The sequence below is a fragment of the Coturnix japonica genome, chromosome 1 (assembly GCF_001577835.2).
Source record: "Coturnix japonica isolate 7356 chromosome 1, Coturnix japonica 2.1, whole genome shotgun sequence".
NCBI lineage: Eukaryota > Metazoa > Chordata > Aves > Galliformes > Phasianidae > Coturnix > Coturnix japonica.
In genome coordinates, this window is record NC_029516.1 from 35,562,293 (window position 1) to 35,577,593 (window position 15,301).

The following is a 15,301-nucleotide window of genomic DNA, read 5'->3' on the forward strand; positions in this document are numbered from 1 at the left end:
CATATACTGACTCTCCAATATCAGTATGTTATTAGCATGTTTAAACTCCTTGTTTTATTGTTGTAATGTTTTTCTTTCTTTTGTCTGCATGTATGTGCAGCTTCCAGCACATTGAGACTGATGTTAACTGAACCTTCAGCTTAAAAAGGAATGAGTGTTAATTATCTGGGAAAAAATGTGAGAGAAAAGAAGCTGTGTTCCCATAAAAACATGTAAGATGAAGTAAACAATTATTTTCTCACTTTCCACCTTTCCCCTCAGAACAGCCCACCAGCAATTAGAGGAATGGTTGCAGAAAGAATTAATTTAGGTCCTTAATTCCTTAAATGAATATGTAAACCTGGACGGTTAGTGGGCTTGTTAGTGTCATTTTATGTGAGTTGTGGTGTAAATCCTCTGACTACAAAAAATGATCCTCGGTATGGTTCATTTTAAAAACTGAAATCACATGAAAATGAGGGGAAAAAATGTATTATGTCATAAACATTACACAGTAATGTATCATACAGATAGAACATTCCAAAACTGCTCCTATGCTGGGAGAAATAATCTTCCAGTCACAGAACCTAGAAACAGAGTCAGTTTTGTTTCCTCAAATGTTTCTCTTGTTGAAAGATAGAGTGAATAAACTTATCAAAACCTGTTTTTTAAACTCTCTGTATTGCTATGAATGTTACACCTTGATGGTTACCTTTTGGGAATAAAAACATTTTTCTGATTGACGTTAATAAGGACATTGATAAGGAATATTTGGAGGCGATGAAAATTGAAGGGAAATGCATAATAGGTTTTATGAAAGTGGCTAAGCATAGGAAGCACCTAACTCCCTTGAAATTCCGTGGAAATAAGGCATTTACTCATTTAGACATTTTGTTAAACTCCACTAGGTGCTTATGTGCTTCTTTAGGCATCTGAATACCTCAGCCTCTTGTCCAAACAAAGGGCTGCATGGGCTGATGGCATTTACAGTGATAGGAGTCAGGTTTGATTTGAATCACATCAATGGGCTGTGTTCATTTGTGCCTCAGTCTGAAGGTTTTCTGGTTGTAATCTATTTGTTTACTGGCTGACAAGAAAAAATAATGCTAATAACAAAATAAAAACACCCTCAACTGAAAACCTGCATTTCAAGAAGACTAATAAATGTATTTTGAAGATGGGGAGACAAAAAGTAAAATGACTTACACAAAGCTATTAGAGGTCTGATACATCTGGATTAGCTTCATCTTTAACAATGGCTGGTATTAAATCTCTGGCCAAAAAGTAGATAATTAGAATCACACAATACGCAGCTCTTCAGTTTGGCATCAATTTCAAAATACAATAAAACTTGTCATTTGTAAGCTTGTCTAGTTTTTAGAAAAAGACTGAGAACAATTTGCTCTGTCTTGGTACATAAGACAATACAGTGCAGGTGGTTTAAAAACAAAAAAGTTAATCAAGCAAAATTTTACTTAAACTACCTGATGATTCATCATCCAGTCTTTGCACAGTCAATTGTGCTTTTCTGAGCAATTATTTATAGAATATTTAAAGAGCCTGGACAGCATGTGCGACTGCTGAGAATGCTATTGTATTATGAATTACTTCTCCAATTTGTTTCAGTTCAATATAGACTGACAACATTGCAGTGAGTCAGCCTTCTGTTTTTCTGAATGCAATGCAGTGCAATGTTTATAGTAGAAATTAAGTTTTGCCTCCAATACTATTTTGACCATGTTTTAATATTCCTGAACGAAACTTTGATATGGTATGAAAGTTAGAATTATTTATTACCTCATCTTCTCACTTTATTTATGTGTGTATAATTACAAACTTGAGAAGTTGTGTTGTTGTTTTTTGTGTTTGTTTGTTGTTTGTTTTTTTTTTTTTTTAAACCAATAAGAGCCACTACTCAACTCTTGTCTGCATGACTGCCATTCAAACATGTCACTGCTTGGTAGCACCAAAAAAAGATATGACAGAGTAGTTCCTTAATGGGCTGGAAGCTATTTGGAGTTGTTGTAGAAACTGGAGGAATGTATAGACTAGAAAGCTGAGGTATATTAGATACACAAAGAATGAGATGATCCAGAACTGTACAAGTTTTGCGAGTTGCAAATCAAGAGGGTGGAAGTGGGGAAAGCAGAAAAAACAAAAGAGAGGAAAAGAAGGAGTGAAACAGTTGCAGACATGAGGTGTTTATAGTGTACCATCTGGAGCAGGGAAGCTTAAGTATTTTTTCTTGTTCTACTGGCCTTTGGAGAGTAGAATGACAAGGAGCTGGAAATTAGACTGATGGCAACAGAGTTACCATCTGTTTTGAGGACTGTGACCTGGATAGATATATCTAGACTGCACAATGAGCACTTTTTGGGAACCTTGTTGCTGGTTCCTCAATCTACCTGAGAACCACAGAAGAAACGATTAAGGGAAGTCAAACAGGAAAAGGTCAAGTTGTGCATTTAAACCACATACTGTCTTAACTGAGTCACAGCTGTGATGCATATCACAATATGGGTACTAGGTCTGCCTGGGATGGAGCTGGCTTTCTTCATAGCAGCCCATGTGTTGCTGTATTTCAGATTTGTGGCTGAATTAATGCTGCTAACACACCCATGTTATTGGTGTTGCTAAAGACCTCGAGTCAAGGCCTTCTCTCGCTCTTACCCCATTGTATAGACTGGGAGCAAGAAAGAGGTTGGAGGGGATATAGCTAGGACAGCTGACACAAACTGGCCAAAGGGATGTTCATGTCCTTACCACTCACCAATAAAAGGGGGGATATTCTTTCCAAAATAGCTATTGCTTGGAGGCTGGTCGGGCACCAGTCTGATGGGTGGTGGTAAGTGACTGCCTTTGCTTATTTCCCCTTCCCCTCCCCTTTTTTACTTCACATTATTAAAGTGCCTGCATCTCAACCCATAGGTTTTTATTTTCTTGCTTTACCTGTTCTCTCCTGCTTCCTGCTAAGGGCAGGGGAATGGCTCTTGGAAATTTAGATTTTGGCCAGCATCAGCCCAGCAAATCTGAAACTTGAAAGTCCTTCTAAGTCCTGTTTTGTAGAGGTAACCAAAAAGCCAACAACTAGAAGGAAAGCAGTAGCATCAATTTACCGCAGTCAAAATATAAATATTTGATTGAAAATATAAGAAAAGAAAGGTAGTATTAAATCAGGTGTTGTAAAGGAAACTGATTGTGCTAAGGGACATTTGTGGGTCTAGTGGTGGTTTTTTGTTTTTAGGGTTTGTTTGTTTGTTTTACTTTTTGTGCCAGTGTTATTAATTCTGTAAGACCTGCTGTATCACTTAGTATTCTAGTGGAGGCTCACAGAAAACATTTGCTTTTATTGCATGTTACCTAACACTTTTTAAACTTAGTCACCTGATACGGACAAATGTCAGGAAATGCTCAGAAAACTAAGCAGACTTCTCATGTATTTTCAATGGATATTTTGAGTGGTATTTTTGAGGTAATGGTTTGAAGGCTTATGTAACCATTGGTCATGGTATTTTCTTCATTACTTGGAGGCTATATCAATGGGTATGTGCTTTTACTGCTCAGAAGTCATCAAACAATAATCAAATTCTATCTGATTATTTTTTTCCCTCTGTTTTCAGTCTTGAGAGAAATAAAGATACAATCTGCAATAAGATCTTTCATAATGCCCATTTAAGGAGAAGACTGAAAGACTATAAAATTGCATTTCACTTTCATCCACATGTAATATGGCAATATGAACTATTTTCACCTCCTACTAGGTGCTTTATAGAACTCCTTTGTATTTAAGAGAGTAGTACTTCAGTGAAAAAATGAACTTGATTAAAAATGGTGTCTCTACTATATCCTACCTGGTCTGAAATTATCCCAAGGTGTGTACTGTGTATTTGTTTTCCTGAACTAATTTAAAAATCATGTATATGTTGTAGTTTATATCATTCTTGTTCAGGAAGTGGTTTCATTGTTGTAAGCTAGCTGTACTATTCCTGTGTTTCCCCATTTCCAAATAAGAGTCATGCTAAATACTGGTTACACAATCTGCATTGCCTCTTTTAGCCACAGGAACTTCAAGCTTAGGATGCAAAGCAGAATTAAAAAATCACAGAATGGTTTAGGTTGGCAGGGCCACAGGATCCATCTGCTCCAGTCCCTGCTCAGCAGGGGCACCCAGAGCAGGGTGCCCAGGCCCATGTCCATGTGGCTTTGGGAGATCTCCAAGGAGGAGACTCTGCACAACTCAGAAGTGCTTCCTGGCATTCAGTTTGTGCCCACTACCTCCTGTTCTGGCTCTGGATACTGCTGAAAACAGCCTAGCTCTGTCCTCTTTGCACTTTGCATGAGATCCCTCTGAGCCTCCTCTTCTCCACTCTGAACAGTCCCACATCTTTCAGCCTCTCCTTGTAGGATTCCTACTCCCATAGCACTCACAGTCCAAGCTTTTCATTGTCAGAATGTGACTGCCTTATGTATGCATCTAGCCGATAGTTTGAGTTTATAGAGTGGATAGAGATAACAAAGCTACCTGGATAGTGGATGAGAAAGAAGTGATGATGAACCTTTTGTTCATTCTAAATGTGAACAGCAATTTTCAAGGGAGCTAATTAAAATCTTTATCTGATCCCTGGCTGTGAGATAGCTCTGCCTGGACGCTTGTGAGAGGTTTGTGTCTTTCGAGATTTCTAATTTGATTGTATATTTTTTTAATAGTTTCATGGCAACAACATTTTTTAATGTTCATAAATCTTCGCCAGAAGAAATAGTAACCTTCCTCTTAAGTGCTGTAGTTAGGAAACAACACTTTGCAAATGAATTATTTATTTTCTTTATGTATGTGAGAAGTATGGTAAATCAATACATTATAGTGGTTTGTAGGGGAAAAATGTTATTTCCAGTCTGGTTGGATAATAAGCTATTGTTTTGAAGAGAACCCAACCTGAAATAAAATACAGAATCTTAATAAAAAGTAAGCTTCTATTGCCAAAATTTGTGAAGATGGTTTTGACATCCTAAAAAGACATGCAGAAATTTATAGGTTCAGAGTGGAACATTGTACATCAGCTGGATGTCAGCAAAGAACATTAAACTGTTAATTTGGCATTGCAGTTTGTCAGCTGGTCACATCAGTTGACTTAATAATTGCTAATTGAGCACATGCACAGATGTGGAAAACAAAACCTCAGAAACTTACCCTTTGGCAGCTTGTTAGTTTTATGTGATTGGATTGTTTTCACTTTAGAATGAAAAGAAAGTTTATTTTCCATCTGCAGTGAGATCTATATCATCAGATTGATCTTGTGTTTGATGCCTTTCATAAATTGAAGGACACACTCATGGTTTAAGCTTGAAATTGTTCTATAGTAGCAAGAAAATTAGTTGATCTGTATGGAAATGTGTTGGTAAGAGAGGTCAGAGTGAAAGTTTGAGGACAGGACTTGGCACAATACAAGGAAATCATATAAATTTGAAGTGCTCACACTGCAGTGAGCTATTGATTCGTACTTTCTGTTGCATGCTTCAGCTTTCATGTGAAGGACAGAAGTTTCTAGGAGATCAAAACAAGATGTCTGTAACAATCTGCTTAGGCTGTAGTACAGAACTTCATGGTTAATTATCTGAGATAAAGTGAGAGTGTTACTAAGAAACCTATTTACGTAAGCAAGGTGGAAGTAGGAAGGTAATAATGATAGAATTTTTCACAAAGGCCAATAAGGTATGGTAATATTTGTTAACTGACAATATCAAGACTGATGCCTTTGCCACTGCAAACTAAAGTATGTATCTGCATATGTTAATAGCTCGCTGGTTTTGAGAAAGAAATAAAAAGTGACCAAAATTTCCTTCCTAAAATGTGTATAACTTGAATAGAAACACAACAGTTAAAATTCAAATTCTCCTGTGGAAAAATATCCCCAGAGGGAGAGTCTAAAGTGTCCTACCAAGACCAGAGAGGCTAGAAAACACGTATAAGCTTGAATAGTGTCATATGGGGACAGGCACATTTTCTTGAAGGGTGGTGACACAAAGATGTCAGCTATTGGGTTTTTCATAACCATCTAGCTACGTGCTGCTGTATGGATACCTTTGCTTGTTGCAGAGCAGAGATAACCTTAACATACTTTTCACTGAAAAAAAAAAAAAGGTTGATTTTTTTTTTTAGTACAGGAGATAAAAACATAGAAGCCAGCAGAAACATAGTAATGAAATATCTTTACTGTTTTCCAGAGCTAAATTTGCTGGATATTTTTGGCTAAATATTTAAACTCCATGAAATTGTACAGTATCTTTGCATGATTCTAACAAATTTGAACTTTGAAAAGGGGAAACTAATGCATGCATTCCAGAGATATAATTTGAAAACTAGCTGAAGGCATTAAAGAATGTCCAATTCTTAGGTTGCTGCCATTTATGCTGGTAATAAAAATGTTCTGCATCACCAAATTGTATTGCAAGCACCAGCTAATGGAGGCATGTAGTAGTCAAAGATGTGATAGATGAGCTACAGCTGTGCTATTAAACCAGCAGTGGAACATACTATTATATTTACTAACAGATGTGGATTAAAATGCAGGGGCTGCTCTGAAAGTAATGCCTCCTATTTTATTCTCTTGGCTCATGAAACAGAGGCAGATCTTGGTGGTATGGCTGTATATGTTGAACTTTCTCATCACCGTTCCATTATGTTTTGTTGCCATGTGAGATATGGCAGCAAAGGGGCAATCTGACAGAGTGGCAACTGACTTGGAAGTGTTTGTGTAGGACTGGATTCCTCCATGCAGAAAAAATGGTACCCCTTGACATTCATCACTATTTGCTGAATGTTTCTGGAGACCAAACAGTGTGAGCACAGTGAGGTGGTAGGTGGTGAGTTTCAGCAGCAGTGACAAGTCACCTCTGCTGGCACAGATTTTTATGAGTGCAACATGCAGACTCTTGTTCAATCTCTGGAGAAAATGGGATAATTATGTAAAAAAAAATAGTGTTTTGTAGCTGAAAATTTGCTCTATCAAATGGTATTATTGTGCTTTTTGTATGTATTGCAGTTTCCAAGAAAATAAATAGGAGGCATTACTTTCAAAGTGACCTTTCTACTTTGCTGACAAGATGTCCTTAGATTGTTGATCACAGGTGGTATCTTTGTTTTCTTTCAAATACATAAAATAAAGTTTTATAGTGCAAAAATATCTTGACCATCAGAAAAAAACACATCTGAGACATTATATCCAAAAAGTTTATGGTGGAGAAGGCAGATTAAAGAAGTTGTAAAACTGCACAAAGAAATACCTTCACTTTTTGAATCAGCTTGTACTTTCTAATGTAGCTGTGGGCACTCTCAGAAGTTTGCAGGTGTAAACAGCCAGTGTTATTATGGTTTGCATGCAGGGCCAAATTGAACCTTACAGCTACGAAGTACTGCTTAAGGAGAAGCTACCATACCCTCATTTTAGCTCAAATTATAGAAATGAACAGTTAATCTTTTCTGTGGATCATTCTTTTGATTTGTGGAGGTCTTTTGTTGTAAAAAGAACAAAGTGACTTTATCTTCATGTTCCTGTGTTTCTGGCAGCATCCTTCATAAATTGATCATTGACCTTTCTTGATTTACAAAAAAAAAAAAAAAAAAGCCTTTTTCCATCATCTTTTGTTACTTGCAACTTTCTTTTTCTGTTTCAATGTTTTTTGTTTTTTGTTTTTTTTTCTTTCACCAAAAGATTCATATTACTGAGGATTTTGATTCTTGATGGCAAAAGACTGGTGCATTTAAAATATGTGACTATCTTAAATATCTTCCTTATGCAACTAAAAAAGTAAGATGCAAAATGCAAAAAAATAAACTTTTTGAAGGTTTCTTTTCCTGTTGGTTTTGTTTGCAGTTTGCGTCTTTGTGGAAGATTCATACAGGTTTTCTTCAGTTATACTAGTATTCTGGCAAACTTGCATTTGTGATGCATTTAGTCTCATTAGTAATGTTCACATGCATTTCAGGCTGCTTAATTTCATTACACAAAGTATTATGCACTGTTCATCCAATACGTGAGAAAGGTTCATTCTGCTACCCAAGAGACTTGTAAAAAGAAGTTTGAAACCTCCAAGAAAACCTGAAAATTCTTGTTGAAACATGTATCATATTTCCCTGCTACCTTTATTAACATATTGAAACTTACTTTATTGATTAGGTTACCTTTGTCTTTCTGACTCCCAAAGGCTAACTGCTGTCTCCTTAGAAATATTTACTTCTAACTAGGATTTTATTTTATTTTATTAATTAATATCTCTATTAATATATATCAGTTAATATTTCTACACAGAACTAAGCATACTTGAACACTGCCTTATGTATGGGGTTAAGTCTATGGTCTCATAGTAAGATTACTGATTTTGATAGAATGTTGCTGAGAACACCAACAAATTTAAAAGCTTTTAAAAAGCATCAGGATTCACAGAGGCAGGAGGGATCTGTTAACACTGAAGATGTCTCCATCCAGTATCAGTCACTGTTGGCTATGCTCAACAGAAGAGCCCTAGTAATGGAGAAAAGCAGTCAGTATTGAGCTGAGATGGTGATCAGGGTGTAAGTAGTGAAGGCTGCCAATATATGTCTATTAGCATCAGGCATTAATTCTAGCCGGAGAGAGCTGGGACTGGTTGAGAAATGAGTCAGGAGGGCAACTGAGCAGACTTCAGAGATAACTGTGCTCTACTGTATAGGAACATGCAGTGTAGGCTATATGTGTTTCAGGAAATAAAACTCAAACGAACAAAAAAATGGGGACCCATTATTAGGTGTTAAACATTGCTGTTTTCTTTTCAATCTTCAAAAAATTCCACTATGAAAACCAAAACATAAGGATGTTCTCTGGTATACAAATTATAAAGTGCTCAAAGAGCAGGAAGGAGGGACCCTTTAAATTCCCTGAACAAAGAAGATACTGCTAGATAAGCGTAGCTCTACTTTGAAATATCTTGCTTATTTGAATTAGAGAGTATCAGAAAGAGGCTGAATTAAATTTTGAGTGTTTGACAATGCAACAGTGTTGTTTTATTAATGTTGTGGTTTGGATCTAGTAAATTTAATTTCACTTTGTTGTTTTGTTAAATAACTACATTCTATCCAGACAGGCACAAGTTACAATATCATAGTCCATTGTGAAAACCAAAACATTTTTAAGCTACCTGTTCCTGACCTTTATTTCTTAAGCCCTTACTTCTGGAGCTATTTGGAAAATATTGCCTTTCTCTTCCTTCTTCATTTCCTTGTTGCCCCATAACTTTTTGACAGTAAATTCAGTGTAATATCCTTTTTAAATATAAGCTGGACTCCCTAAAAAATTTAGAAAACTAATTATATATTTATAGAAAATACCATTGCTTTTACTGCTTTAGTCAATAATATTGATTTCTTAGAGCACAAATAGTGAAAAATGAGTTTCAAACCTTTAAAAATACTTTCAATAAAGTTCTGAATTATTCAATGAAGTATTTGCATTAAAGATCACAGTGTGCAATAAAACTTGGAATATGCATGGAGTATTCATATTTCTAGGTACTGTTACTGTTTTAACTGTTACCAAGACCTGCAAAATGAAATAATGTTCATATTTCATACTAAGGAAAATAATTGTATTAACATGTGTGAGATATGAGCTATTGTGGTGTATGAAGTCATTGAAAGATTAAAAATAGTTAAGACTGAGAAGATTCCTTAAGCTAGATTTCTTGTGTGACATTCACCATATTAGTTAATTCTGTGACTCAGCTTCCTTTTATGTGACAGATGTGTTGATATCACTTTTTTCTGTCCCCTGCGCATCTCAAGGATTTGATTTATTAAAATATTAAAGATCTCCAACAGCCTTGTTTAAACAATGTCCAGCACCGTATGCATTCAGTCTTTGCTGGAGCTTCTAGGCTGAGCTGAGGGGAAAAAACTAGGTGAATTCTCTTCATTTCTCAGAATCTGTAATCTCTGTAGAAAAAAAAAAATAAATAATGTATGGTATAAGCTGAGTAGTTCCAGAAATTATTCAAATATAAAGATTGAATTTTCTTTGATCACCCTTTCCCTTTAGTGCAAACTGTTTTGGATTGTCTAGAAGAAGGGGGAGAAAAAAGCCAAAAACATAGAAGTATGATTCCAGATCTTTTTGATATTGAATGAAATCAGAGAGCATGTAAATTTAAGGATCCCTGTGGGGATGCAGCAGCAGGAAAATATGTTGTAGGTGCCCTCACTGCAATTGACCACACTTGGCTAACTGATTAAATCCATAGACTGATGTAATATTGGAACACATTTAAAAAAAAAAAAAAAAGAAAGAAAAAAAAGGCAGAAAACAAAAAAACAAAACAAACNAAAAAAAAAAAAAAAAAAAAAAAAAAAGAAAAAGGAAAAAAAGAAAAAAAAAAACCAAATCAAATGAGTCCATGATGAAGGAAATTTGTTCATGTCTTTTTTTTTTTTTTCTGTGTATTTTAACACCTGTTTGACTTCCGTGATAATCAACTTCTGACAATCAGCAGCTGAAAGGCATTGAACAAACCAAGTATAATTAAAATACTTGTTAAGCAGCAATTGCGTGTGAGCAAAGATGGAAAATACAGCTGTGTAGGTACAGGAAGTGTTTACATGGAATGTCTTAATGTTCTCTTAAAGGGAGAAAAGAAAACGGACTTTTTCTGAGCTGTGAAGAAAGTGCAGACTGACTGATAGAGAGAGCTTTTCAAGATTTCCCTGTGAAAACTGCGTTGATGCCAGTCATATAAGGTATTTTAAACAAACATGGATTCTTTTACCTTCAGTAGCCTGTTAATGCTTTAATGGATGGCATTTTCCTAGAAATAACATGGAAATAGTAAATGACTTAATGTCATAGCTTTTTCAGATGTAGTGTCTATTAGGTTGGTGAACATACAATTTTGTAGGAAGATGTAATTATTTCAAAATGACATGAATGACAAAAAAGCAGTTTGTATGCATTTGTTGGCTGTTCATAAAGTAATTGTATTTTTTGCCTGTTTTCAACATCAACTTGCATTTTGTCAAATCCCAAGCTGTCATGGTTCATTATGCATAGATGATCTTGAGCAGCCTTGCATTGTAAAAAAATATGCTGTGGCATCTGCCATTGTGCACCAGTATACAGATCATTTCTTACTAAGATTTGTCTGGTTTATCCATTCAATAGTTTGTGTTCATATATTTTTTGTGCGTGAATATCTTCAGCAATGGGAGCTGCATATACTACATTACTGAGATCTTTCAGCTTGTAGATGTAATATGTCTCCCATGCATTTTTAGCTAATGACTTCCATTTGAGCTAATGTTTGTACAACTGCATCTCCACCAGTCAGTCATATCACTGCTGTAGTCATTTCATAAGCTCCTGTACCAGTGATGTAGACAGCACATTAAAATTAGCAGTTGTGATAGCTATGATTATAACATCAGTCTTGCATTCTAGACCCTATATTTTGACTTTTCTGATTTTAGGAGAACAAAATGAAATTTACATCATAATTATGTTAACTGCGAGCAGTAGGGTCCAGACATGAATATATTTACTAATGAAGTCTTTATTTCCTGTAAGGAAATCATGTTGGTAAGAGACTGTTATTCCTTTTTGAAAGACTGTTAGTAGAAATGCACAGTACTCATAGGTATTGGTAAGTAAAAATCCTCTTCATCCCACTAGTCTAAATCTATTTAACTGTTGTTGTGATGGGAAATTGAATTTATTTTGTTTTAGAGATGTTCCAAGGTCACTTAACTGCTATTCTTATACATTCTTATACATTTTGGATGCATTATACCATTTGGATGTAATGCTCAGGTTTATGATTTAGCGGAGTGTTGTTAGAGTTAGGGTACTATGGTTAGGTTGTGGTTGGACTTGATGATCTTTGAGGTCTTTTCCAGCCTGGGTAATTCTATGATTCTATAATTTGGAAATTCATTTGTTTTTGCAACTGTTTCATGTAAAAATGTTTCAACAGTCAGCAGTAAAAATACATTACCACCCTATTTAACTTTGTTTCAGTTCTGCTTGACTTGGTGACTATATGAAATGAATCCAAAAAGCTGTTTTTAAGAAACTGTGGGAATACTTTTCTTAGTAAGTTAAATCAAAGTAGAGTTGCTTGCTGTAGCCTTGATAGCCTGTTTTCATCTGGTTGCTTTCATGTTTCCTCCAGGGAGGAGCAGAGTAAGAGAAACAATCTTGTTCTATTAAGATTCCTTATAAATGCCAGGCTTGATGCCATTTCAGTAAATCATTGCACAGAAATCACCCCTTTTAATAGATGAAAACAGTGTCTGTGTAATCTGAAGATACTTATGGGGCTTCTTTTTGCATGTCACAGTTCCCATACCAGTTAATTGTTTATACTTATAAGGGCTTTAAGGCATCATTTGTGTTAGAACTTTTTATACTTTTTCTGTTTGTCTGTGCAGATGTTTCACAGAGAGCTTGTGGAAGTGCAGATCACTCACAGGTCAAATGGAAAGCAACAACACATAAAGACAATGAAATGTCAGTCCACTTTTTAGCAAAAGTCCACAAAACAAATGAAAGGCTGCAAGAAAATGCAAAGCAATATGCCCTCAAAGTGAATTGTCCACAAGGAAAATAACTCACTTGGAGAGAATACTGCTATTCTTTTGTATTGTAGAGCAGATTGTTGTGAGACTAAGTCTTGATGTGTGACTTTTGCAGTGGCTGTCATTTTGCCCAAAGCGTACCTTTTATTTTCAGTAATAAAACAAAGTACAGCTCTGTGTTGAATCTTCTGTGGAAAAAGAGGGGAGAGAGTGAGAGAGAGATTAAAAAAAAATAAATTATTTTTTAATTCCCCAGCATCTGTTCATGTTCCACCAAAACTTGCAAATGAATTTTATTGAAGTTGTAGTATATTCATCACAGTGATAAAATTAATTTCCATCTCTGTTTGCCATCTTGCGTCTCTCAGTTACAGGCAGTTTCTTCTGAGAATATGAAATACTGTCTGTGAATGTGTCTGGGAGTATGCCACCAATGTTTATATCTGCTATCATAGATAACTCAAACTAATCTAAATGAAGGCAAATGTTTTGAGATCTGAATTTCTGTCTGAACAACAGCTTCAAAGACTTGTGCACATTTGACTGTCTTACACCCTGAGGTGGACTGCAACTAAAGAGATTATACAAGTATACCTGTGACCTACAATAAGGTTCTTAGGAATGGGAAATAAAATAATGTCTGTAAGGTAAGTATGAAGAGGAAAAGCAATTCCAAAGAAAAATTGAATATGAATGACATTAAGAACATATTAAAAAAAGTAATAAAAAAAAAATCTGCAACAAATACTCAAGGATGCAACAAAACCTGAGGATCTTCTTTGCAAATATGAACTGGAAATGCTTCTTAATCTTTCACCCAGTTCACAGAATTTCTTTGGAAGTTCTTCTAAGTATTGTTGATGTCTACATACTATGTTACAAATTGGGTTAAAGGAGATACATTAATAAGCAGAGTCATTAGGAAATACTTCCGAAGACTTTTTGAGATATTAGAATGTTTTTACTAAGACACAAAATAATTGCGGGTGGTTAGATATTAAAAGGAATTTTTGTATTTAAAAAATCCATTAAAATATTAAAAATACTCCTTTGAGTGTTTTAGTTGTATTGTCTCTTTAATACCGATTTCCATCTAGAAATATGTTTAGTGTTTTGCTTTTTGAGTTATTTTTTTGCTTTTATGTGACGATAGGAATGAGGATAAGAGCATCCTGTCCCCTGTTACAGGAGTTGTTACTTCTAATGTAGTTGTTTCAGGCATTCAAGAAATTCAGAATGGTGCTCCTCAAAGAGCAGAGAGAAATGTTTGTAAATGAAACAAGGAGGCCCCAGACCAATTGCTTTCATTGCTCTGACCCCATTTAGTACCAAAAATTCCCATTCCAGTTTATAGCAGCACTCTTGAGTTCTTTTCGGGAAAATAAGAACAAGCCCTGGAATTCCTGTTTCATTCTCATGCAAGTAATACTCTGCTAACCATGGTGAAGCAAGAAGGACTCCAAATGAAATTCCTTTTCAGTCAGCAAATTTGACTGGAGGAGAATATCATAGGACTTATACACAACATATCTCACTAAAAAAAGTGTTTTACAAACTAATATTAAACTCTTCACAAACTGGAGAATGTTCTTTAACTTGTTAGAGAAAAATGGTGCTTCCACAACTTATCCCATTTTCTTCTTTTTTTTACATAATTATATTATGTTTCTGGATTTTCTGGATGACAGTCCTATGTACTGGAAAGACACTCACATGCCATCATGGCAGTATTCATGAATCAAAAGCTAATGCATTGTTGCGATGAATGCCACCATTTATCGACCTGTCTCAAACAAGACGCTTTCAGTAGGTATTAGTATTTCTTTTTGGAGGTTCATATTACAGGGTTTTTTTTAATTATGTTTAATATTGTTAACTTTTTCTGAACTAACACTTTTCACTTAATTTCTCTTCTGGGATTCAACTTTCCACATATAAATGAAAATCCCTAGGCTGTAGATGGATGTATCTTGTCTTCTGTAATCATTTCCACCTTAAAGGTAAACCTTTAAGCAACAGTGAAAATTGATTTTTGCATAGATCTGTATCTGTGATACATTAATCAATTAGAAATAGCACAGTCATGCAAAATTTACTTCATTTATTCTTTTTAAACTTATTAAATTTTATAATGTTCTTGGCAGAAAATAACCCACCATCTTATAGAGGCAACACAGGTTTCCATGAGATCTCTGATTTTTGGCCATGGAGAATGAATCAGACATACCAAGGGATTTTTTGTGCAAAAATAAAACTTTCACAAAGCCATATAGTTAAGTGTAGGTCTTACTCTCCCTTTTAAGGAGAATGAAATTGCTGGTGCAAAAAAGGTTTCTTTCTTCCCACAGTGCTGCATATATTGTGCTACAATCTAAAACTGCAGCAATTATACATAGCAGTTAAATAAAATGAGAACAATCAAACAGCCAGCTCACTGAGCCAGAGGTGGTACTTGGAATCCCTGCTGTTTCTCTCAGTCAATCTCAGCATCAATGATGGTCAGGAAATAGACTTCATTTTCCTGCATATGTTTATGTGGAAGGGGGGGGGAAATCACTTTTTGTCAGGCAAAAAAAAACTGAAAAGAACTTGGAAAAAAGAAAAAAAAAAAAAAAGAGGGGAGAGGAGAGAAAACGAAAAAGCACATGTAAGGCATAATAAATAAATAAGTGGATAGGAATTCTTTTCATAGACCCAGTTGTGTTCCATGTAACTACTGCAGGAGGT

General features: G+C 35.3%; 1 protein-coding gene across 2 annotated transcripts in view; it reads left to right on the top strand.

Moving 5' to 3' along the window:
• Positions 1–15,301, top strand: part of SYT1 (synaptotagmin 1) — a 331,345-nt gene that overhangs the window by 65,440 nt on the left and 250,604 nt on the right. For both annotated transcript variants that reach the window (XM_015857161.2, XM_015857142.2), the window contains exon 2: positions 10,631–10,741. The gene's annotated coding sequence lies outside the window, so the exon portion shown is untranslated. The remainder of the gene's footprint in view (positions 1–10,630; positions 10,742–15,301) is intronic.